Here is a 24,676-nt window from a genome sequence, read left to right on the forward strand (position 1 = left end):
AAAGCATCTTCAACAAATGGTACTAGCATAATTGGATGTCAACATGTAGAAGAATGCCCCCATGCAAAAAAATTGAAGTCTAAATGGATCAAAGCTCTCAACAGAAATCCAGCCACACTGAACCCAATAAAAAAATAAATAAATAGGGAAGTAGTATTGAACACATTGGCACAAGAAACCACTTACTAAACATATCACCAGTAGCACAAACTCTGAGAGCTGAATCAATAAGTGGGACTTCCTGAACCTAAGAAGTTTCTATAAGGCAAATGATACTATCAATATAACAAAATGGCAGCCTGCAGATTGGAAAAACATCTTCACCAAACCGACATCTGACCTCAAAAATATATAAAGAATTCAAGAAACTATGCAACATAATATGATTTTAAAAAATGGGAGTAAAGCTCTAAACAAAGAATTCTCAAAAGAACAAACTTAAACAGCTAAATGCCATTTAAGGAATTTCTCCACATCCTTAGCCATCAGGGAAATGCATATCACAATGACTCTGAGATACCATCTTATAACTGTCAGAATGGCTAAGACTAATATTAATGAGATCAGCTTATGCTGGAAAGGATTTTGAGTAAGGGCATCACACACTCCTGGTGGGGGTGGAAAGTTGTACAGCCAATTTGAAAATCAGAATGGAGGTTTCTCAGAAAATTGGGAAACAATCTACCTCAAGACCTAACAATACCACTCTTGAGCATATATCCAAAGGATGTACAATCATACCACAAGGATATTTGCTCAACTATTTTCATAGCAGCATTATTCATAATAATCATAATCTGAAAACAACCTAGATGTCCCTCAGCTGAGGAATGTATAAAGAAAATATGATACATTTACAGCAGTAAAAATCAATGACATCTTGAATTTTATAGGCAAATGGATGGAACTGGAAAAAAAAACAACAAAAACAAAAACCAAAAAACCACACATCCTGAGTGAGGTCACCCAGAGCCAGAAAGACAAGCATGGTATATACTCACTATGAACATATGCCAAACCTAAATTTAAATTCTCCCTTAAATAGGACATATTCTTTTAGCTCAATTGTATTTTTTTCTTCAACTTTCTGCTCCTTATTATTAAAACACCAGAAAAACATTTTAAAAATCTTCCTGTGTTTTCCTGTTATAGACAGTAATTTGTAGACATGGGAAAAATCCTATTATTTGATAAATATCTATTCAGACTTTTATTATTCCATTTTACCTCCTCAAAAGTGTATTTATCTGAATTCTCATGAGTTCATTTTTTTCAGGTACTTTGGAATTATACCTATTGTTCTATTGTGATTCTACTTCTGAAAGCTTTACATATAACCCCATTGCTACAGCTTGGCAGAGTTGGTAACATAGTTATTTGACCCAGAGGAGCCAAAGATCCCAAGATACTGAAAAAAAGGTCAGCATGCCCATACACTAAGAAATCTCTTCCTTGATTGAAAAAGTTTTTGATAAGATGAGTAACAATGAAACTTGGTATGTTGATACTCCCCTCAAGAAACACAGGGACAAAAATCTGTTCCCTGCAGAGATGGAGACTAAAAGGAAATCCTGGCTACTGCATTCCTTATTCCGTTGGTAAATCTCCCTGACATAGAGGTGCTTGTGTTCTTATGTTTCCTTGATGATATTAAATACATAATCACAAAATTAAATACTATCCTATTATATTTTTTCATGTTACTTACTAGAAAATACATAGAGTTATACAATTTATTTCTTACTTTTAAATGATCAACCAGCATTAAGATTTGTAAGTGCCTGTTACACTTTGAATTTTGTCCATAAGGAGGTGTCAAATGAAATCCACTGTCTTTTTTGAGCAGTGTGAGCCATAAGGAGACACTCATAAAGAATGACAAGTAATATACAAAGGTACCTATTGAATTTATTAATGTACATGCCAAAGAAAATGGAGGTTATTGACATTGCCAGGAAATAAACCCCCCAAAAAATCCCTTGGAGTTTTCAGAGGAATCCAACCCTGCAATATTTTAATTCCACACTTCTCCCTTACAGAATTAAGAATTTGCTTTTTATATGATTGAACCATTTGATACAACAGCTCAAGAAAGTTGATACAGTAGTCACAGGAAATAATTTCTCTCTCTATTGGCTAAAATTTTAGCAACTTTTATACCTTTTTTTATTCTTCTTTCTTTTCTTGTATTTTATTATTTTTGTAGTAGATCTTTACTGATAGATTTTTATATTTCAGTTTTAGGAACTTAAAACAAACACTCGTGGTAATCCCTATTCTATTTCTAACATCCATGTAAAGAATTTAACAAGTGGTACCTGGCAGCTACCATCTTAAGACATCAGCCATCTTGGGTTTGTATGAAAGTTTGAAATTTTACCCCCTCCTCACCAAGAAGTAACTCAGCTGTAATAGTCTATTTATTACTTGGGCTGGTTTTTTACACAACAGTGGTTGCATGTGTTAAACTGCACATGTGTGCTGTAGAAACCACCACTGTGTGAAAACAGATTTTATTTATTCCAATTCTTCAACAGCTAACAATATAAATTCTTATTTTTGTGAGAAAATACTGAAATATATTATCAATAAAAGTTACAGGGATGAGGCAAATCAATCTAATGGGAGAATCTAAATCCTTCCAGGGATCTTAATCCATAAAAAGAGTACCAGTTGATAGGTAACAGCAGGGGATTAAAGACTGAAGCAGTTTACTGCAGGCTATGAATGACCTGATCCCTTCATCCATCTGTCTTTTTATATGAGAATGTTATGCTAATTAGCTGCGTAAATTGTTTCCTGATGACATTAATTTGGTGCCTTTTTGTCATTCTACACTTTGACTTTCACTGTGACAAAAATATACTAAGGGACATTTCCAATTTAGATGTTTCTGATCCTGATGAATTCAACCCAGAAGCAGTGTAGTGGGGAAGGTACATAAATAGCAAGCTTAACCCACCCTGAGAACAGCACTGAGGACTTTGACTTTCTATATAATCGTTCCCTTTAGCTTCTAAAGCAGAACATTAACACACTTGAAATGCTGCAACATCATTCAAGGAGAACTTCTGGCAAATGCAATTTTCATTGCCCCATTTTGTTTGGAGAAAATCAAGACTTGAATACTAACATTGATAAGTAATGAAAAAGATAGCAGCTTTGTAAAATCTTATTAGTAAACAAGAGCTGCATCTGAGAAAATATTGTCATTAAAAGCTATGTAGTAGTTAATTGAGTTTGATATGAAATTTAGTGCTGGAAAGTTAATGACTAATACAGCTATTTCACAGAGCTTGGTTACTGCAGGCTCCATAATGATCTCCTTTTGCTTCGGAGCAACAATGAAATTAACCTCTCTTTTGTCCTGCAGGTGTTATATTCTGATAATGCATATCCTTTACAAGTTTTGGAAAATTATTTGCTTTGCATATAAATTAACACTGAAGCTGAATCAATATTAGAATAATGAAAATGTAGAGAATATTTTTATCCTAAGGAATTCAAGATTTTTAATAAAATATATCAAATCGTGCATATGAATATTAAAATATTCATAATCCTCCAAAAAAGAGACAAAGAGAAACAGGAAAAGGGGAGGACATTGTGTGTGTGTGTGTGTGTGTGTGTGTGTGTGTGTGCAAGAGAGAGACAGAGAGATTAAAAGACAGAGAAATGGAGACATGGTTTGAGAGAGAGAGAGAGAGAGAGAGAGAGAGAGAGAGAGAGAGAAGGGGTTTGTAAGTATGGTATAACTAAGGGGAATGACAGCTTTAGAGAATACAGTATTATTTTATTATGGTTTCATGAGGATGAAAATACCTGAGAACCAAGACATCTTTTTTCCATGAATAAATAATTAAAATACTGGGTTACAAATTCTTTTATTTTTATTTTCCCCTCCTCCCATTTCTTCTAGTTCCCCACTTCCTAACCCTTCTCCCCAAGATCCACTTCCCCTAAGTTTCTTCTTCAAAAGGAACAGGCCTCCAAGAGACAACTGCCAAAAAGGATAAAACATGATATAACAAGACAAAGTGAAAGTCCTCATACCAAGACTTGACAAGGCAATCAAATAGGAGGAAAAAAGTCCAAGTGAAGGCAAAAGTGTTAGAGATACATCCACTTCCACTGGTAACAGTTCCCCCCAAAACCACCTAGTTAACAGCCATTAACATACACAGAGGTCATAGCCAAAAGGAAAAAATCATCCATTAAATGATTCCCAATCCCAATGATATTACACTTTGTCCAGTTATCATGAGAGAGACTTCTGGCAACAGATGGGAGCCAGTACAAAGACACAGGAACATTATGCAGAGAGTCTAAATGGGAGGTCTCCATTGGTGATCTTCCTCCACATGGAGATCTCAGAAAACAGCAGAAGAGCAGAAGGAAAGATTTTTGTAGGAGTCAGAGGGGGTGGGTGGTTAATCCCAGGAGAACATGACCCACTAGATCAACTGAGCAGATTTCACATGGGCTCCCTGAGACTGAAGCTACAAGTATGGGCCTGCATGAGTCTGAACCAGGTCCTCTGTGCATGTATCCAATTCTTATTTGTAGGGCCTTGCTTGGACCCTTGAGGCACCTTGAGAAAGCCTGAAGCTGTTGGCTAGAACATCTTGCCTCAGAGTTGTTATTGGTACTCTTTCTGTTTTGCTAACAGACATCTGCTGGGGAGGAGCTAAGCTTAAAAATTACACTTTTGACCCTGGGTTGTTTTCCATAGTGTTGTGAGTCAGTAGAGTCAGTATATAAGCCCACTTCTCCCCCTCAATAAATGGCATTCCAACATTCTTGTTGCATGAATGACCCACTATCTTGTCTCTTATTTAAATTTCCAAGCCTTCACCTGATTAGTGGGACAGATTGTAGCCTTGTCACTACACTTATTTGACAGCATCTGAATTCTACTTTATGGCTTATGAGTTCCTCTTTATTGAGTATGCATTGCTCCTTAGTTCAAATTTACCTTCACAATATTATACACTAAAGTTATTGAATAAAGACCTGAAATCATTCAGGTACAGTAGATTGTTACATTCTCTTGGCAGTAATATTTTTGTCTTTCAGAGACTTTTTTCCTTCATATAGTTACCTCCACATTTTTCAAGGGTTTCCTTACTTTTAAAATACTTATTTGCTTTATCATGTTAAAGGTGAGTTTTATTTAAGGGTAGTTACAGTCAAGCTGATTGTAATTTATTCAAAATTTAATCAATTTTAATTATAGTCTACTCAATATTTGATTGTGTATTCTGATATATGAAAAAATGTGACTTAATAAAGGAAAAGGAGGCCATATCTGCCTCTGTATATTTAAAGAATGTATTTAATAATGGTTATTGTATAAAAATCATATTGATGATGCTTAAGAGTAAACTATGTACACATATTGCCATTATTTAATCAAGTGATAGATAAACTTAGCCCTTCATTTCTTTTCTTTCTTTCTTTCTTTCTTTCCTTTCCTTTTTTTTTTTTTTTTTTACTGTCTATAGAAATAATCCTGTTAACTTTAAAATGTTCATTATTCCCCTTTCTGATAGCTCAGCATGGGGTGAACTTTGATAATGGTATTGATATTGGCTCAATGTTGACCTTTGTTTCTAAATTCTAAACAGAAAGTAGGTTCTAAAGTATAATGATAATCATTAATAATTTAAAGAGTGCCCAATTCCAAAACAGAGACCAGAAAGCTATAGACAATAATAAGCACACATTAAATTAACTGGGCTCTGTGCCTAGAAACTCAGCCAAGTGCACACAATAGGCAAGAAAATATCTAGCATATGTGTAAGAAGAAACAAGAAAGGCAAAACAATTCATGAAAGAATTCCAAAGAGAATATCTGTGGAGTCTACAAATTTCTAAACTTCCCTGGAAACAAAAATATTTTGTATTCAATTCCCCTGGTTCACTAGCTGTCTCATATTGTCTGATTAATGTGAACATATATAGAAGAAGTTGAAACAAGTTAAATATACTGTAAAATTTCAAAACCACATAGTAAATTTTAGGTTTTTCAAGCAATCTCATGATAAAATCAAAGGCTACAATACGTTATAAGTTTATAGGGCTTTTCTCTGGTTGGTTTGACTTAAACCAGCTATTTTTCCCTTCCAATTTATTAAAATTATAATGATTAACAGTGGATGTACAATTATGACAAGAAGGGGACAATGAGTCTCAGCTGTGTGTTTTCCTATAAAGCAGCACCTGGCCTTTTATAGGTCAGGCTTCTCCTCAAATTAAAGCAGAAAAATGTTCCAGTAAAGAAACTTATTGAGGGAGCTTATCAAAGTGTTCCCAGAGGCTTCATTTAGAGTGGATTTCACAGATGGTAGAGCTGAAGAGCAATAAAAATAATCAAAGACTGTACATATGTATCTATGCATACATATTTCTCTGTGTACTCTCCTCCATGAAGGGACAAGTTTTCTTCAAAGTCTTGAGATTTGAATAATAACAGTTGATATTAATATTTATTATTATTATCTCCTGTATATATTATATTATTAACAAATATTACCATTTGGTAAGTTGTTGTTCAGATTATAATTACATCATTTTCCCCTTCACTTTTCTTCCTCTAACAGCTCCCAAGTACTACCCTAGATCTCTTTCAACTTTAAGATATTCTTTTCATATGTATTCCTAAATATATAAATAAAACATGCTCAATCTCTCTCTTTCTCTCTTTCTCTCTCTCTCTCTCTCTCTCTCTCTCTCTCTCTCTCTCTCTCACACACACACACACACACACATTTTCAGTACTTGCATTATCAACTGATACATCTATGACACAGATCCTATACATAAGGCACAGGAATCATTGAAAAAGAGGGGAAGGGAAGATTATAAAAGACAGAGCAACAAGATGTTTACTTTAAGAAATCATCTCCCAGGAATGTCAAAGCAGCTATACCCATGAAGTCTCACAATCATAGGTACCCCAACATGACATGAACAAAGATGACACCATGCTAATTAGATGGGGGGAAAGCTAAGGAGGCCTACATTCTAGACTAACAACTACAGGAAACTAAGCAATGCTGAGAGTAAGAGACATAGTCTCCACCAGGAAAGAATATAAAAAGTTACTCAATACCATGCATGTGCAAATCTTAAAGGACTACTTAGATAGACAAAACCTGCCCTAACTTAGCAAAAAGGATAACCAGGTACAGCCAACATAGAACATGAAAATACAAGAAAAATATTTAGTAATACTGCACTGCACTCAATTTACTACACTGCACTCACTCAATCAGTTAAGCCTACTTAATCAAAATCATTACATAGTCTATCCTTTAATTTCTAACCAAGTGAATTGACAGTATAAATTTTAGTAGGAACCAGCTAAATACTTAATCATGAAAACTTACCTTCTACAGTCTAGAGTGGTAATATATGGTAAACTAAGACACTGATACCATTAAATTCAATACTGATTTTCAATAACTTATAGAATTAGATAAAAAATTTACATAGAAAAATGAAGACATCAGACACTGTGGTATTTATCATGTATGATATATCAATGCTTTCATTCTGCTTGACAACTATCATGACCACAAACAAGATATTATGTTCATACAATGTAAAGAAGACTGATTTCAGTGCCACTTTGTCTTGCAATACAGGAAAAATATTTAGACATCCAGTTCTGGAAACCTTTGAAAGCATGGTTCTCAACTCAGCTCAAAATATATACATTTTTTTCTAGAAGCATATTACTCCAGAGTAGATAAGCAGTGTGATTATAATTATCTTGTTAGTAAGGTGGAATGGTCAAATTTCACATCTTGCTTGAATTCAAGGAACTAAGCTACCATTAAATTATTGCTTCAATGTGGGTGTCTGCTTCTTTTTTCATCAGCTACTAGATGAGGGCTCTATGATGGTGGATAAGTTAGTTATCAATCTCATTATCAGGGAAGGGCATTTATGGTAGCCTTTCCACAGTTGCTCAAATTGTTGGGTGGGGTCAGTCTTGTAGGTCTCCAGACATTTCTTTAGAGTCAGTTTTCTATTCAAAACTATAATGACTCCCTCTTTTATGGTCTCTCTCACTCTTCTCTCTCTTTCTCTCTCCTTCCTTTCTCTTGTCTGTTCCTCCCCTGACTAAATCTTCCTAGTCCCACATGCTTTCCTTGCCTCCCCTTCTCTTTCTCCTAGCTCCCTCTCCACTGACTATCACCCTCCACACACACTCCCAATATGCTCAGGAGATCTTGTCACTTTCCCCTTCTGTGAGAGACCTTGTATGATTCTCTTAGATTCCCCCCCTCCCTTGTATCCTAGTTTCTCTGGAAGTGTGAATTATAGGCTCTTGATCTTTTGCTCTATGTCTAAAATCTATATATGAGTGAGTATATACGATTCCCCTCTTTTTGTGACTAGGTTACCCCATTCAGAATCGTTTCTTCAAGTTCCATCCATTTGCCTGCGAATTTCAAGGTTCCATTGTTTTTTTTTTTTTTTTTTTTTTTTTTTTTTCCCGCAGAGTCGGAGTAGTATTCCATTGTGTAAATGGGCCACATCTTCTTTATCCATTCTTCAGTTGAGGGACATCTAGGTTGCTTCCAGATTCGTGGTATTACAAATAATGCTGCTGTAAACATAGTTGAACAGATGTCTTTGTTGCATGGATGTGGATCATTTGGGTATATGCCTAAGATTGGGATTGCCAGGTCCTGTGGTAGACTGATTCCCATTTTCCTGAGGAACTGCCAACTTATTTCCAAAATGGCTGTGCAAGTTTGCACTGCAACCAGCAGTATAGGAGTCTTCCCCTTTCTCCAAATCCTCTCCAGCATGAATTGTCATTGATGTTTCTAATTTCCCCATGGAGGGATATGCCCTTAACTTAGAGGCAGGAGGGAGTGCCTCTTCCCTACTCCAAATGACTTGACAGATTTTGTTGACCCCTCAAAGCAACCCCCCGTGGAGTGTATGGGGGTGGGGGAATGGGATGGGAGGGTGGTCCAGGGTATGGGAGGATGGGAAGTAGAGAGGGAGGCAGGGAGAACTGGGATCGATATGTAAAATAAGACAAATAAATAAATAAAATATTGTTTAACAATTCATTTCTGTGACAGTTTTCAATAAGTATAAAAGTATCAGATTACTTGCCAAAGAATGTTATTAAGTTAATTTTATTATTATTTAATGTTAAATATGTTTGCTGCTTCTTAAAATGCATAGTTTAGTCATAGGAAAGATAGCAGAATAAAGCAGCATAGAGACAGCAGTGGCACGCATAGAGCTGCTGCTGCTCATGCTGCTTGCCTTGCTTGGGGGAGGAGAGCACTGGTTGTTGTGCTGAAAACATTATTGTGTTCCCCAGGGTCTTGCACTGAGGGCCGGGTGGTATACAGCTTCCTGGAGCTCAACAGGGTCCTGCCTCAGAACATACTGCCCAACTGCATGATCACCCCCACTCTGAGCAACAACAAGCTACCTGAGAATGGTTTGTCTTTTGGGTTAAACCTCTTTGAAAGACTTCCATTGTCTGTTCAGCAGCGCAAGTCTGAGCTGCTGTCAGAGACCATGTGATCTGGTCTCTTGTTAGAAGCCCTGTTGAAATTCCTGTTGAGATCCCCTGCTGCTGCCACAGGCTTTCTTGAGGACTGTATCGATGACCATGTTGATGGCCATGGTCTATGCCTTAGATCAAGTTGAAATTGGTGATCTGTGCTGCCCTAGCAATCATGTTGATATCCAAGATACTTGCTGCTGCTGGGCACTAGGTTAATGTCACTGATCTAGGTGTTGTCCACTGCTATGGGCAAGGAAGATTCTTTTGCAGAGATACTGATGATTGCAGACTCATAACTGAGAATGAGAGACATTGAAGGTGCCTGTGGCATCCCCTTCCCCTCTAAAACTAACAGTCCAGACTGGAAGCTATTGAAGAGAGTCCTTAAAAATTGTGATAAACAGGCTGGATTATAGCTTTTCATAGTTGATGATTTCTGTTTACGGGTAGGGTGGGGTGGCATGGGGAAGGAGTCAATTTTCTTTAAGGGACTAATCACTGGTAGCTTGACCATGCTAGAATGGCCAACACAGATTGGACTTGGTGGGTTTTGTTTATTTATTGATTTGTTTCATTTTGGCTTTGAGTTGTTTGGAAACAGCATGCAAGAGGTGGGAGGGTAGACCTGGGAGGAATGGGAAGTGAGTGTGATCGGGATGCATTGTATGAAATTCCGAAATAACTAATAATAATAACTGACTTGGGGAAAATAAGCAGTACTCTCACACCCTCCAACTTTCTCTGCGTCTCTGTGTGTGTGTCTGTCTGTCTCTCTCTCTCTCTCTCTCTCTCTGTGTCTTTCTGTGTCTCTGCCTCTCTTCCTCTCTCTCTCTCTCTCTCTCTCTCTCTCTCTCTCTCTCTGTGTGTGTGTGTGTGTGTGTGTTAAAATGTCTGATCTTCAAAACCTCACCACTGACTTTACCTGTGATATTGACCTTTGCAGGTTTAATAGGAAAGGATCGAAGGCATGCTGGTTCTGGTAGAGAAAGAATTCCAATCTCAATGATAAGTATCCTCACAAAAAATAATAGGCAGTGAAGAAAAGAGGGTACCTGAAGTCAGACCAGCATTTATAGAGTAGTGTGCATAAACAAAGTAAGAAATACATTACAACTTTTCAGAAATACAGTACAAATTCAAAAGCTGAGCTATATGTTTAGTTTAATATGAATTCACCTTTGTAAATAAATAAAAAATGATTATCAAATACATGACTCATTTTAAGAGTCTCTTTCATCCCTCCAACATTTGCTTAGAACCTGTGTCTTGAAACTTCACTGTAGATCACTGCAGGGAGTTATCTCTCTCTCTCTCTGTGTGTGTCTCTGTGTCTCTCTCTGTGTATCTAACTGTCTATCTCTCTATCTCCGTGTATCTTCCTCTCTCAATCTATATCTCTCTCTCTCACACATACACACTTACATATGTGCGCATGTGCACACACACACACACCGTATATGCACTCACACACATTATGGCTCTGTCTATTGCATATGAAAGTCTAGAAATATAGAAATATACCACCTGAATTCTTGAAGTAAATAGGTAACATGGAGTTGAGACATTTCATAGTCAGCCCTGTTCTTAGCAAGACATCTTCTCTTTTCAATTACAGTTATCAATTAAAACCCATAACTGGCCATCTGTTTTCAATGGACACATGAAATATATATATTTGAATATATATATTCAAAGATTGGTAGATGTTTCCAACATATTTATTGGAATTGGTAGAAATGGATTTCTAAGATATCCATTAGAATATTATTACTTTGTTTTTCAGTTTTACTTCCCTGTGTGTGTGGTTTTGTACTTCATCTTCTTCTTCTATCTCTTTTTGTTTCCACCCTAAGACATAAGCACCAGAAACACCAGAGTCATGAAGGGTCCTGAATCTAAACTATGACTATTTCTAATGTTCCTTTGTCCATTTCCTCCTCCTTCCTTTGTTTTCTGTTTACTTATTTTCATGAGACAATATAGTTCCAATTCTAACCATTTTCCTTAAGAATAAAATAAATTTTAATGTTTTTTTTTACAAAAGACAGAAAAAGGCAAAACATTTTGTATCCACAACTTACCACATGCAGAGTAAACAACAACCGCAAAAGGAATTCAAGTAAGATAATGCAGTAAGATAACCCTGCAATGTTTTTTTCTTTCATCCCCTGTAGCATTTTCCTCTGACAGTATTTTCTGTTCCTAACTTCAGCGTCCTGCAGCAAGCATTGCCAGCAATACAGAATACTTTCAATTAATTGTTCCCTACTTCGCTGGTCGCTAAGCAACTGACCTATGGTGAGGAATGCATAATGATACCTAGAAATCTTAGAGTGGTTGAAAGTATAGACTTCATTGGTTTTATTTGCTGCTCTTTATTGATCCTACAACAAAGGGTTAAGTACATGGCACTATTTGATAGTAGCTTCTTCTAGTAAACTGAAAGGATAAAATTATCTCTAGAAAAAAGGAGGAACAGATGACACCAAATGCCTTTCTTTTTACAACTCTTTTGTGTCATTCTGTTTCTATAAAGTCAATTCAGTTATTATTTCATTAAATGCATATATTAAAACAGTACTGAAGTTAGTGCTCATAATAAGCAGAAATTGTGAGTGAACCAAGAAAAGAATCTCCCAAAGTAGGGGAATAAAAGTGATATAATGAAAATTAAAAATAAAAACCATTAGGCCAGAAATATCTGTGGTGGATTCCTGAAGCAACTTCACACATATAAGAGTGGAAAAGAATCAGCCAAATCAACAGTAAAATGTTTATCACCTGACCCGGGTCCCTTTTCTTCCATCCATCTATCATACTGCATGTTTAATTCTGTTGAAGTTTATTTGTGTTCATCAGAACTGAAGACTGTATCTCTTATCATAGAAGTGCTTAAAAGAACATCCCTCCATGTGTTTTCTATGACCTTCCTCTATTTTGTACATTTAACTTTCTAAGCTACTTTAGAACAATAAATTAACATTCTATATGTAGTCTAGGTTTGACATGTTTGAATCTAAATAACTAAATGTATGATTGACTGCACTGTATATCTATATATTTTATATGCAAATGTAGTTCAAGTACTACTGGTAGAGTATAACTCAAATAAACATTAAAAAATTGTTGAAAATTAATGGAAATCTTACATATCACCATGAGTTCATGTTATGCAATGAAAATCCTTGAGAATTCGAATAGGCAGTCCAGTGCACATAACCTCTAAATAGACAGTGTACCTTATTTCCTTATTTGCATGTATTCAATTGATCCTAATGTTTTAGCAGAGGACATTTTTTTTGTACAAAGCTGTTTTAATTACTGATACTTAACCAATACACTCCTGGATGTGCATATGTATGTAGGCACACACACACACACACACACACACACAGAGAGAGAGAGAGAGAGAGAGAGAGAGAGAGAGAGAGAGAAATAGAGAGAGAGAGGAGAGGGCAAGACACAAACAGATTACACCTTGAACTTGGGTCTACTTGGTATCAGAGATAAACATGTGGACAACTTGGAGTTCCTGTCACATCAATACTAACAAAGCAACCTTCTTTTTACCTACTAAAAACAGAAAAAAACAATGAAAACAAACAAAAACCTTGAAAGCAGTAATTAAAAGATTCTGCCTAAAGAAGAAGAAGAAGAAGAAGAAGAAGAAGAAGAAGAAGAAGAAGAAGAAGAAGAAGAAGAAGAAGAAGAAGACCATTTGAATAATATAGGTTCCTTGAAAGAGACACATTTCTGAAGTAGCAGAAGATAAGAACTATCAGTTCAGAACTGTATATAGGACAACATATTTCCGGAGTAAATATATATATATATATATATATATATATATATATATATATATATATATCAAAGACTTTCTAATATAAAGGGGAGAAGGTGGAGGAATAGGCTTTTAGACCTAACCTCAAGAAAAACTGTTATGGCTTCATTCTGTTGCTGTGATAAAATACTCTCACTAAAATAAACATACAACAGGGAAAAGTTTTCTTGGATCACACTTCCAGGTTACAATTCTTCACCAATAGAAATCAGAGCAGAAATGCAACCAGTATCTGAATAAAAACTGTGAAGAACTCTGCTTGGGCCTTGTTTACAGGTTTCTGCTTAGCTGCCTTTCTTTTGAGTCTTGGAACACCTGTCTCGGGAAGGTGATACACATAGAAGGCTAGACCTTTCTGAATGTATTAGTGATCAAGATATTTCCACACATACTTGCTATGGGGCATTATGGTCTATACAACTCATCCATTTCTGCTTTTAGTTGACTCATCTAAGCTATGTCAAACTGACAATTTTATCTAACCTGGACAATACCTATTCTTTTCATTAGTAGGAAAAGGAGCCAATGTTCTTAAGTAATCAAAAAGAAAAAAGAAAGAAAGAAAGAAAGAAAATAACAACAGAAAGGAAAAGAAACTTGGGTAAATATACTGAACTTTATGGTTGATTTATGAAGCAAAACATGCAATGCTGCCCTATATAGATAGTACTTAATACATAAAGAAAAGTTTAAAATATAAATTATAGATGGAGATTGGTGAAATGATGTTGGAATAGGTATTTTGTGTTTTACTAATGGTAATATTTTGATAATGGTATAGGTTATAAAAATTTACACCTATGAAAAAGTCACTTTGTACTTTATACAAATACATATTCAATTCTATATTTCTGGGTTGAATTTGTAGTGAAAATGCAACCACTCGATAAAAGTAAGGGGAAGGGAAGATAGATTTCTATGTATTATAGATAATAATTCTACCTCCTCTTCCTCAATATTGCCTGATTCATAGGTGACAGAGTGGTTTGGAGATATACCCACTGGGACTGGGCTCAAGAAATTTGCATTTTATTGGTTTTGGTTTTTAGTAAGACATTGATTTTTGTATGTTGCAAAGAGAAGACTTTTTGATGAAAGGTAAGGACTACACTTACATGTGAGCATAAAAAATAATGTTTATAGATTGTTGTTAGGAATTATGCTGGGTTAGAAATTGTAGTTTGTAGATTCTCCACCAATAACTATGACTTCACCAGCACTGTGTACTGTGGTTTATTGGTCTAGAAATCTATAATTGTTTCAAAATTGTAAGTTAAAATTATTTAGAAGAAATGTAGTGAATTTCAATGTTTTATACTAAAGGAAGACTAACAAGATACTCTCAAAAGAAAAAAAAAAACTAAGATTCTCTGTTATGTAAACAATCATAAGAACCCACAGGACTATATAACCTTTTCAATACATTAAGTTCAGTGAAAAAAAATTATTAATAACTATAATGTTCTGTTACATATTTTATAAGGCCTTAATCTACCACAAGTAATAAATTCTAAAATTACACAAACAATTTACCCAAGAGAGTCCTCAATCTCCAAAATTAGGGAATTCTAACAAAATATATAAATATTCCCTTTATTCTACAAATTTTATAGATACATGAAGCCATATATATGTGAAGTTAAGTACTTGTCTCATTAGATCTTTTCTAGCACTAAGTGTCACTGACCATGTACCAGATACAATTTCCAGTGGCAATATGCACTATGGAGCAAATCTGAGTGAAATCCTGATTATTATTCTATTTATTTATCACAACCAGATGTCAGCATTTAGCTGACAATCTAACAGAGAAATAAAATCCTGACCATGCATTTTTAAAAAGATTGCCTTGGATATCACAAATAATTTCCACAAAAGTGTGAGTTTCAAACAGCATTGGATAGCCTCCATTAATCATGGAATATGGACTTGTTGAATAAAGGAGAGCACATTACAGTTGTGAAAAGCATTCTTTCACTGATTATTTTATTAAAAAATATTTTTTTAAAGATTTTCCTTTGACATTTAAGATGATAGGACTGCTTTTCTCATTTGTGGTAGATATAATAGTATTGGGTTGAATAAATGTTTTGTTATATATCTGTGCATCTGTAAAGCACTATTATTAGTATTATTATTATTATTATTATTATTATTATTATTTAATCATTAAGAGATTACCGAGAATAGTTGTCCAAATAATTTCTTCTATGGTTAGGAACATTGTCTGAGATGTGCAGTTCCTTGGATTGTTCAATAACATGGATTATTTTAATCCTAGTTATTGTTAGGATTCAGGCATTATGCTGGCATGCCCCTGCCACCTGACAGGATGTATACAGGCAGTTCCATGGCCAGCCCAGTGTCCTATGGCTGCTGTATACAAATACAAAGGCAAACTCCACCCACATCTCCTTTTTTTCAACCATCTCTCTGAGGAGGAGGAGGCAGGCAGGCCTCTCTCTTTCTTTCTCTCTCTCTCTCTCTCTCTCTCTCTCTCTCTCTCTCTCTCTCCTCTCTCCCATCTCTTCTTTCCCCCATTCCCTTTCTTTCCCAATAAAACTTCCTACCCATGCAAGTTCTGCTTGAAGGTGAGTTTGTCTCCTGCCATAAATCCCCCAAAGTTCCACTTTGAGCCATATTCCTAACAGTGATACTTCCCTGCTGAATGGTCCAAAACAATGTTGGTGGCCAAAATTAGTGATTTTCTTTTACATTCAAGTCCATTTGAGGATCTAGTGCTCACAGGTCACTTGGGTTTGGGAAGAACCCCTTGATCTGCTAGTCACTCTTTTACTACTCATTTTATTTAAGGTTAAGTTAACTGCCTCACTGGAAAAATGTTTCACTTGAATGTGGAAGAAATATTTCCTCTGTGTTTATCTGTTTTTATGTAGACTGGAAACTGGTTAAAAGACACCAAGTGATATCTTTGTGGCCTCCCTGAACAAGAGACCAGGTGGCCCCACGGTGTTACAAGACATTTTGAGAGCTGTTTCACAGTCTCCTGGGATGTAATTGACCTTAAAGAGCAAGGGCAAACATTCTCCCTTTTAATAGCCCTGGCCCCATTATGTATAAGCCTCCAAATGTGGTTACTGGACCAGAAAATCAGCTCTACCTGTCTGAACAACTCAATGTAGGTTATAAGCGGGTCAGATGCTTTGGGTATAGCCAGTTATGGGACTTTATGGAAAGTCTTCTTCATTTTCAGTGTAACCTGTGTTGCATGTAGTTTCTGACCTTGCTAGCCTCTGGAGTTCCTCACCAGCCTTCTCACTGTATTGCTTCTGTTGCCACTGCAGTAGTAGGGAAAGTAATTTCTGCCACATTAATATTACTGCTGTTGTTCCCATATTACTGCCATCATTCTGCTTTTATGTCCTTGTTTCTATGCACATAGCTCAGCCTATTCAACTGTCTTAGTTTTTCAATTGCTATGAATAGACACCATGGCCACTGCAACTTTTTCAAAAGAAAAGATTTAGTTGGGCTGTTTCAGATGCTTCCTCTAACATCATGGTGGGAAGTGTAGTGGTATGCAGGGAGACAATGATGCTAGAGAAAAAGCTGAGAGTTCTATATCCAGATCAGCAGGCAAAAGGAAAAGAATGCATCCTGGATCTGGCCTGCTCATCTGAGACGTAAAATACCACAAACAGTGACATACTTCCTCCAACAACACCACACCTACTCCAGCAATGTCATACATCTTTCTTTTTGTTTTGTTTTTTGTTGTTGTTGTTTGTTTGTTTTTTTTTTTTGAGACAGGGTTTCTATGTATTTCTTTGAAGCCTGTCCTGGTCTATAGACCAGGCTGAATTTGAAATCACAGAATCTGCTTGCTTTTGCCTCCCGAGTGCTGGGGTTAAAAGTGTGCACCACCAACACCTGGCTTATGTCATACATATTAAGAATGCACTCGCTATGAGTCAATAGCAGTCATTTTCTTTTAAACCACCCCATCAACTAATGATAAAGATTAAATATATGTAAATAAACCTCGATAAATGTGGTGGCCAATGACTTTTATTTAAGCTTTTGAAGGTTGTGGGAAAGGTATTGCCACTAGCAGAAGAAGCTTTCTATGAAGGACTCAGGATATTATCCAAACAGTATGAAAGTTCTTCATGCAGGTGGAAAATGTGTTTGCATGAATCATGGCACAACACTTCATGAAAATGAAGAAAAACAATTGAACTAGTAAATTATCTTATATCAAGAGTATTTTCTCCACACATTGGTGTTCTGTGCTCAACCTTTACATGGGCAGAAATTATAAAAGGAACATTTATTTAACTGAGGCTTGTGATTGTTGTGTCAGACTCTGAATCCCCCAGAACCACCAAGAAACCATATCTGATACAAAAGCAAAGAGTCTTTATAATTAATTATAATTAAGGAGTTAAGTGAAATTAGTTGGGGTCCTCCATCTGTCTGGCACAGTGGATGAAGCCGGAAGGATCCTTAGCAGAAGTGGAGCAGGGCATATATTGGAATAGAGCAAGGGGGTTGTTTGCGGGTCTACTAGTTGTATAACAACAGTCTCAAGTTTGGTATACCTCTAGGCTTATGGAACCTGTCCTGAGTTGATTGGTCAACTGCAGCTATAGAAAGGTTGCTACGCCTAGAGGCCATCCCAGGGCAGTTGCTACACTCTCATTCCACAGTAAAGCACATCCAGAGACCACCAGTTAACTTCTGTTCCTTGCCACATGGAGGGTATCTGCTTCCTAGTGATTAGGGAAAGGTTGGGTAATGCAGGGGACTCTGAACATGTGTCTGAATCAGAGGCCTATTTCTTGCTGAGACTTTTCTGCAGCCTGTCATAGCTGCCAAAGCAGGAGCCAGGGTAATGGTCTAGGCCCTTCAGTGATGTAAAAAATGTTGAACATAGGCTACTTGAAATAGCCTTATCTGGGACAATACAGCAAACAGCTGTGATTGTCATGCAGATTACTCAAATTGTCAGAAGATTATACAAAGCAGCTGGGACTAACAGGAAAGCAGTCTTATTTGATATTTGAATTACTGCCCTTTTCTCAAGACAGCCAAGGACCAGGAGAAGCTTTACCTGCTTACAACTAAGGAGTCCAATATCCCTGACACACATGCCCCCATATATTAGCATATTTGAAAGAAAATTCAACAATAAAAGAAATATTTATGATAAAGCTCATTATTAACATTAGCAGCCATTTAGCTGTATTCATTTAGACAAACCCTAATTGATGTTCTAATGCCCCAGAGATTGTAGGGTTTCTCAGTTTCTCGCAAATGCATTTTAGGAACACAATTATAAACTGTTATTTTCAAATAAGGTTCTCAAAATGGCAGTGTTAATAAAAGTTTTCTAAATATCAGTTCTCTGTAAGCAAAAAGATTGTTATTTGTAAACAAAAGCCTAAAATCTGCATTCCTCAGTAATTTCGTAAGGCTGGTTTCTGTCTACCAGGAAAAACACAACTTCTTTTACCCATCCCAATACTCAACTACTCAAGGCAAGGGCTTCTGGTTCCTGATTCATCCTAATAACCTGTATCAGTGTAAGTTCTTCCCGAGGAAGGTATCAGACCTGCTTGTTTTCCCACCAACTTTCTGCCCTCTATCCTTTAAGACAGACTGACAATTTACCACAGCAATAAACTTTTCAGTAGTTTCTCCTTGCCCTTGCTTAAATTTGGTGCCAAAATCTGGGAGAAACAGTTGGACCCCAAGTAAACCTAGTTCTTTATAACAGATCTAAAATTTTGATTTGGCCCATCTTGGACAGATAATTTATTCATGCTGTCTTCTGTCATTTACCATATTTGACTCCAGGATTCTGGGTGTACCAGTTCAGCTGCTTCTGCTTTTCTCCTCTGTTGTTCTACCTACTAATATTCCCTTTGAAGGACCCAGAACTCCACTCAACCCCCTACTTCAGCAGTCATGACAAGCTACAAAAAGGACCCAGCAAGATATAGGCCCCTGACAGAACCACATGTGCTGAGCCCCTGACCTTGCCCTAATCACGAGGAAGCAACTGTCAGATATATTCCACATGACAAGGAACAATCAGAAGTTAGCTGGCTCTGGATGTGCTTTGCTGATAATAGTGGAATGCACGGCATAGCAACTGCCCTGACTGGGTATAGCAACCTTTCTACAGCTGCAACTGACCAAACAAAGCAGGAAAAGCTCCCCTAGCCTGGAGGTGCACAAATCCTGAGATTGTTGCTAGGTAGCTAGCAGATCCCTAGACACTCACACCAATAAATGCCCTGCCCCACTAATGGTGCCCTGTCCCTCCTACTTTGCTCGATGTGTCAGACAGAGGACCCAAGTTAATTTGTAAATTAAAAAGATTCTTTGCTTTTGCATTGGATCTGTTCTCTTAGTGGTTTGGGTGGGGGGGTTCAGAGTCTGGGCACAGACTCTAATTGGGTAAGTGTTCTCTTGGAGCTGCCTACTTCTGTCGGTCTTATTATTCACTGGACTTGCTCAACTTGCTGTCTCAACAAAAGTCTTAGCAGTAAATCAGTCAGCCTCCATATGCCTTTCTCAGCACCCCCATTATGTGCATTGAAATCACTCTCCAATGTGTTCTCTTTGACAAGTCAGGCCCCTTGGCATGCCTTTGGGTTAAGACTCTTTCTTACAGCTTATTCTCCTTACAATGCTGCCTTCTTTGTGCCTCCATTCCTGCTCTATTGTAGTCCTCCTCCTATTAACCGCCCCAATACCCTGACTTGAAACAAAAAAAAAAAAAAAAAAAAAAAAAAACATATATAAGTCTCTTTTCCCATATCTTTGTTTTGCTTCTGGAAATTATTTACTGCTATCCTTTCTATACAAGCATCTCTCTTCCTTTCTCAAAATAAACACTGGATCTTCATACTGTAACTGGACTTAACTTTTTTGCCTATCTCCTTAAATCTCTTTCCATCCTTGGACTCATATACCACATAAGCCTTGCTGCTTTATTTATTTATTCATTTTTACTGTAATACAGCTTGGACACCAAACAAGTCAACAATCAGTAGCAGTGTTTAGAAAATGGCATATTCTATTTCCAAATTTCATATATGTGACAACTTTTGCCACCATACAAACAAATAATGCAAAAATCACCTTAACTCTAAGGTTTCTTTTCTCTCTAATCTTATCTCACCCTTTGATCACTGGGTTTAGTCTTATAAAGATTCAAATGTCTTTTGAAGATGTACATATATATGTGTCCATATCTATCTATATACTTATAAATATATATTATATATATATATATATATATATATGATTTTGGAAAATTGTCACAGGCTGTTATACTTTACTAAAAAGCTGGCTCAGGATATGGGAGTTGGCCTACCAACTTTATACTCAAGCATTTTTGTCTAAAATCTTCCTCAAAAACTGTAGTCAGACATTCCTTTAAGCTGCTAGTACACAAAAACATGACATGGAGATTTATTATTAATTATGAAAGCTTGATCTATAGCTTAGGCTTGTCCCACTAGCTCTTATAACAAATTAACCCATTTAAATTAATCTACATTTTGCCTTGTAGTTTTTTTTAACCTTTCCTCCATCTTACACCTTCTGTTTCCTTTCTGTGTCCTCTGGTGTCTCTCTTGTGCCTAGATTCATCTCATTTTCCTCTCTCTCTTTGCCTATCTATTGGCCATTCAGCTCTTTATTAAACCAATCAGAAGGCATCTTGTAAAATACACATCTTCACAGTGTACAAACAGATTAATCCACAATACAAAACCTCTGTCATGCATAAAGCTGGTCCCCTTGTTCCTGACAAGCAGAAAGAGATCAACAGAGATGTCCAGAAAAAAGACACTCTGTACTTGAAAATCTTTAAGATGTAAACTGTTTCCAAAAGTTTTATTATTATTGCTTATTTCATGTTACTTAAAATGCTTTATCTGGAGAAACTTAGGTATAAGTTTAAAATGGCTAAATGTAATCAGGTATTTAGCTCTTTGAATGACACATTCCTACCCTTTTTTAATTTTGCTTATTAAAATATTCCCTCATTCTACATCATGGATGTCTTTACATCTTTTACTTAACATACATACCTCCAAACAAAAGATGTCTTCTTACTGTGCTAGATGCTTTCTCAGAATGTTTAGAAACTCTCTTCACTATTGATGAGACTGAAGAAGTATTCTTTTCCTACATCATGAATGATATTTTGCCCATATTTGAATGCTCTAGATCCATAGGATTGGATAATGACTCAGTATTCATCTCCAAAGTCATTTATTCTCAAGGGTCTTAGGAGTACAATGGTAACTTCACATTCCACATTTCCCCTAGTCCTTGGGAAAGATAGAAGGAGATAATGGACATTCATATGTGCTCATCGAGCACAAGATTTGGTTGTTGGCTGTTTTCAGCATGGCTGCCCACTCTCAGGGCTCAGAACTCGATCTTAGCTGGATCTGTAGAGTTCAAGTGAATCAGGTGGATGTTCTGAGTCGGACAAGACAGATCCGGGCTCGAAGAAGTGTGAAGAAGAAATGGCAGGCTGCATGGCTCCTGAAAGCTGTTACATGTATAGACCTTACCACACTTTCCAGGGATGACACGTTTTCTAACGTTCAATGGCTCTATTACAAAGCCAACTATCCAATCTGGCAAGACCTCTTAAAAGCCTCAATATTCACTACAAAGGCATCACCACTGCCGCAATCTGTGTCTATCCTGCCCACATTTTCGATGCTGTGAAGGCGCTGAAGGCCACAGGGTGCTTTATCCCTGTGGTATCAGTGGCCACTGGCTTTCTAGCTGGACAGACTCATTTAAAGACACGATTACAACAGATCAGACTGGCAGTAGACTATGGAGCTACTGAAATAGATGTGGTCATTAGCACTCTACAATGAGATCGGACAGTTTCGAAAGGCTGTGGGGAGGCACATACATCTCAAAACCATATTAGCCACCAGAGAACTTGGTTCGCTCACCAACATCTACAAACCCAACCTGATAGCAATGATGGCATAAAATGATCAGATTTTATTAAGACTTCTACTGGAAAAGAAACAGTAAATGCCACGTTCCGAGTAGCAATCGTAATGCTACAGGCCATTAAAGATTTCTTCTGGAAAACTGGAAACAAGGTAGGCTTTAATCCTACAGGAGGCATCTGCACTGACATGGAGTCCTCTCATGGCTCTTTCTTATAAAGGAGGAGCTGGGGGGATGAGAGGCTGACACCTAACCTCTTCCGGATAGGGGCTGGTTCTCCGCTCTCAGACGTCAAGAGGCTGATATACCATCACGTGACTGGAAGGTACTCAGTTTATCATGACTTTCCAATGTCTTAGGTCAGCAGCCAGCCCAGCAAAGCATCTTGCAACAAGTGAAAAAATGTCTTTTGCATAATGGCCAAGGTTATGTAATTTAAGAATAGGTAACTGACTTTTCTCCATTAAATCTTCCCTGAAACTAACTCAAAAAACAAAAGAAACAAGCCAATTGAATCTATATGTGGAACTGCGATCAAGTGAGGCCGAAATGCTCTGAATTATTAGGAGATCAACATTTATTAATTTTATGAAGGTCTTCTCTAAACAACTCTGAATGAAGTGTTCCTAATAGCAAATTCTGAGGGGAAAATTAAGTTAAATAGCCTGAGACACAAGATTCTAGGGCAGGCAAGAGGGCTTGGCACAGAACAGTGTTTGTTACCAAACCTGACCACATGTTCAGTTCTCTGTAACTGCATGGTGGGAGGGAAAAGCTGGTTCCAGGAAGCTGCCTATAATACCCACACATTTGTGCCCCCTAGCCCTGACACACAATAAATAAATAAAATGTAATAAAAATTAAAATGTGACACTCAGCCTCCCTCTGCTTCCTGGGAATGTAAAGTCCTTCCCTAGCTATCCACATGCTTTTCTGTGGCGGACAGAACTCTTTTATTAATTGTTTTGCTAATGGGATTCTGATTTTGTTATGAGATAATGTGAATACCACTAAATTTCTAAATGCAAAAAGAAGGAGGAGGAGGAGGAGGAGAAGAAGGAGACTCACCAAAACTGTGTTCAGAACTTCTCTTTCCTTGGACTCAACTCTAGTCCTGAGTTGCCTTTGGGACAAGACTGACACCATTTTACCATCAGTCCATACTAAATTTTCAAATTTGGTGACATCCTTGTTACTTCCAGAACTTTTCCTATATATCTGGGGAGAATTCTACAGTCCTCCAAATTGTGCACAGGAGTTGAAGGGCTGTGGTTCTCTCAGTCATGAATGGAGACTGGCAGCCTCGATGGCTGCCAGGAGCTACAAATTTATCTGTGAAAAGATTGAGTAACAGGCAGTTTATGTCTCAGGAGATTTCGACCCAGCTAGTAGGCATTATCCAGGAACCAACCTTTGACCTGCAATGACATGAAAACCAGATTACCTCCTGTGCTTTGGTGATCCCACAAAACCCAAACACCTTCAGCTTGCTGACTACCAAAAGGATGGTTCTTCCCTCTTTTCCAGAGACTAGTCTGGCTAAGTGATAGATATTAGATACTCATATGAACTACCTTGGAGTTGACTCCAATGTGGGATTCTATAAATGGTTCTTTGTGGGGCCCTGGTTTATAGCCCACTCTTCTGTATCCTTCTCAAAATAATAATTGTTCCCTGTCTCTGTTAGGAGAGAGTTAGTGAAATAACCTGTCAATCAATAAACTAGCTGCTTCTCATGGAATTTCTCCAGTTTCCTTCTATTGCCTGAAAGTACTGAGTACTTGCTTTAGACCAGTATTCCAGATGTCCCCTTTATCAATCACCAAGTCAAGCAGAAGTAGCCTAAGGACTAATATCCCCTATCATCAACAAAAGACTGGAATGTTAGGCTCAAAGGAAGACCCTCAAAATGGCAGTTCTGATAACAATGTCCTAAACAGAAGGACTCTGAGCATGTAAATAGAAGGCTTGCTATTATGTGAAGAGAAGCCTGAATCAACATTCCTCAGGACTACTACCACCTCCCTTATCTGCCATGAAGGTCATGCACCTAGATTAAAGGCATCTATTTTCTTATCAATCTAAATAGCCTGCACAAACTTGAAGGACTCCCCTCCACTTTGCAGAGTATCATCGTATAAACCACTTGCTGTCTTGCAGAGCTGTTGTATTCTATTCTTGAAAGCAAAGCAGTACTTTATATTCCCAATTAGCATTCTTTCAGCCCATGGAGTAGTCTAATCTGGTGGCTTCAGTACACTGTCACATAGCCATTATACACAATACAGCTATAATACAATATAAAATCCAAAATGTATCAATTT

The 24,676-nt window shown here is 37.0% G+C and overlaps 1 pseudogene; it reads left to right on the forward strand.

The window, feature by feature from the left end:
- The first annotated feature begins 21,779 nt into the window (after positions 1–21,779).
- On the forward strand, positions 21,780–22,711 carry LOC127214956 (deoxyribose-phosphate aldolase-like; annotated as a pseudogene).
- Positions 22,712–24,676: the final 1,965 nt, after the last annotated feature.

The sequence above is a fragment of the Phodopus roborovskii genome, unplaced genomic scaffold (assembly GCF_943737965.1).
Source record: "Phodopus roborovskii unplaced genomic scaffold, PHOROB, whole genome shotgun sequence".
NCBI lineage: Eukaryota > Metazoa > Chordata > Mammalia > Rodentia > Cricetidae > Phodopus > Phodopus roborovskii.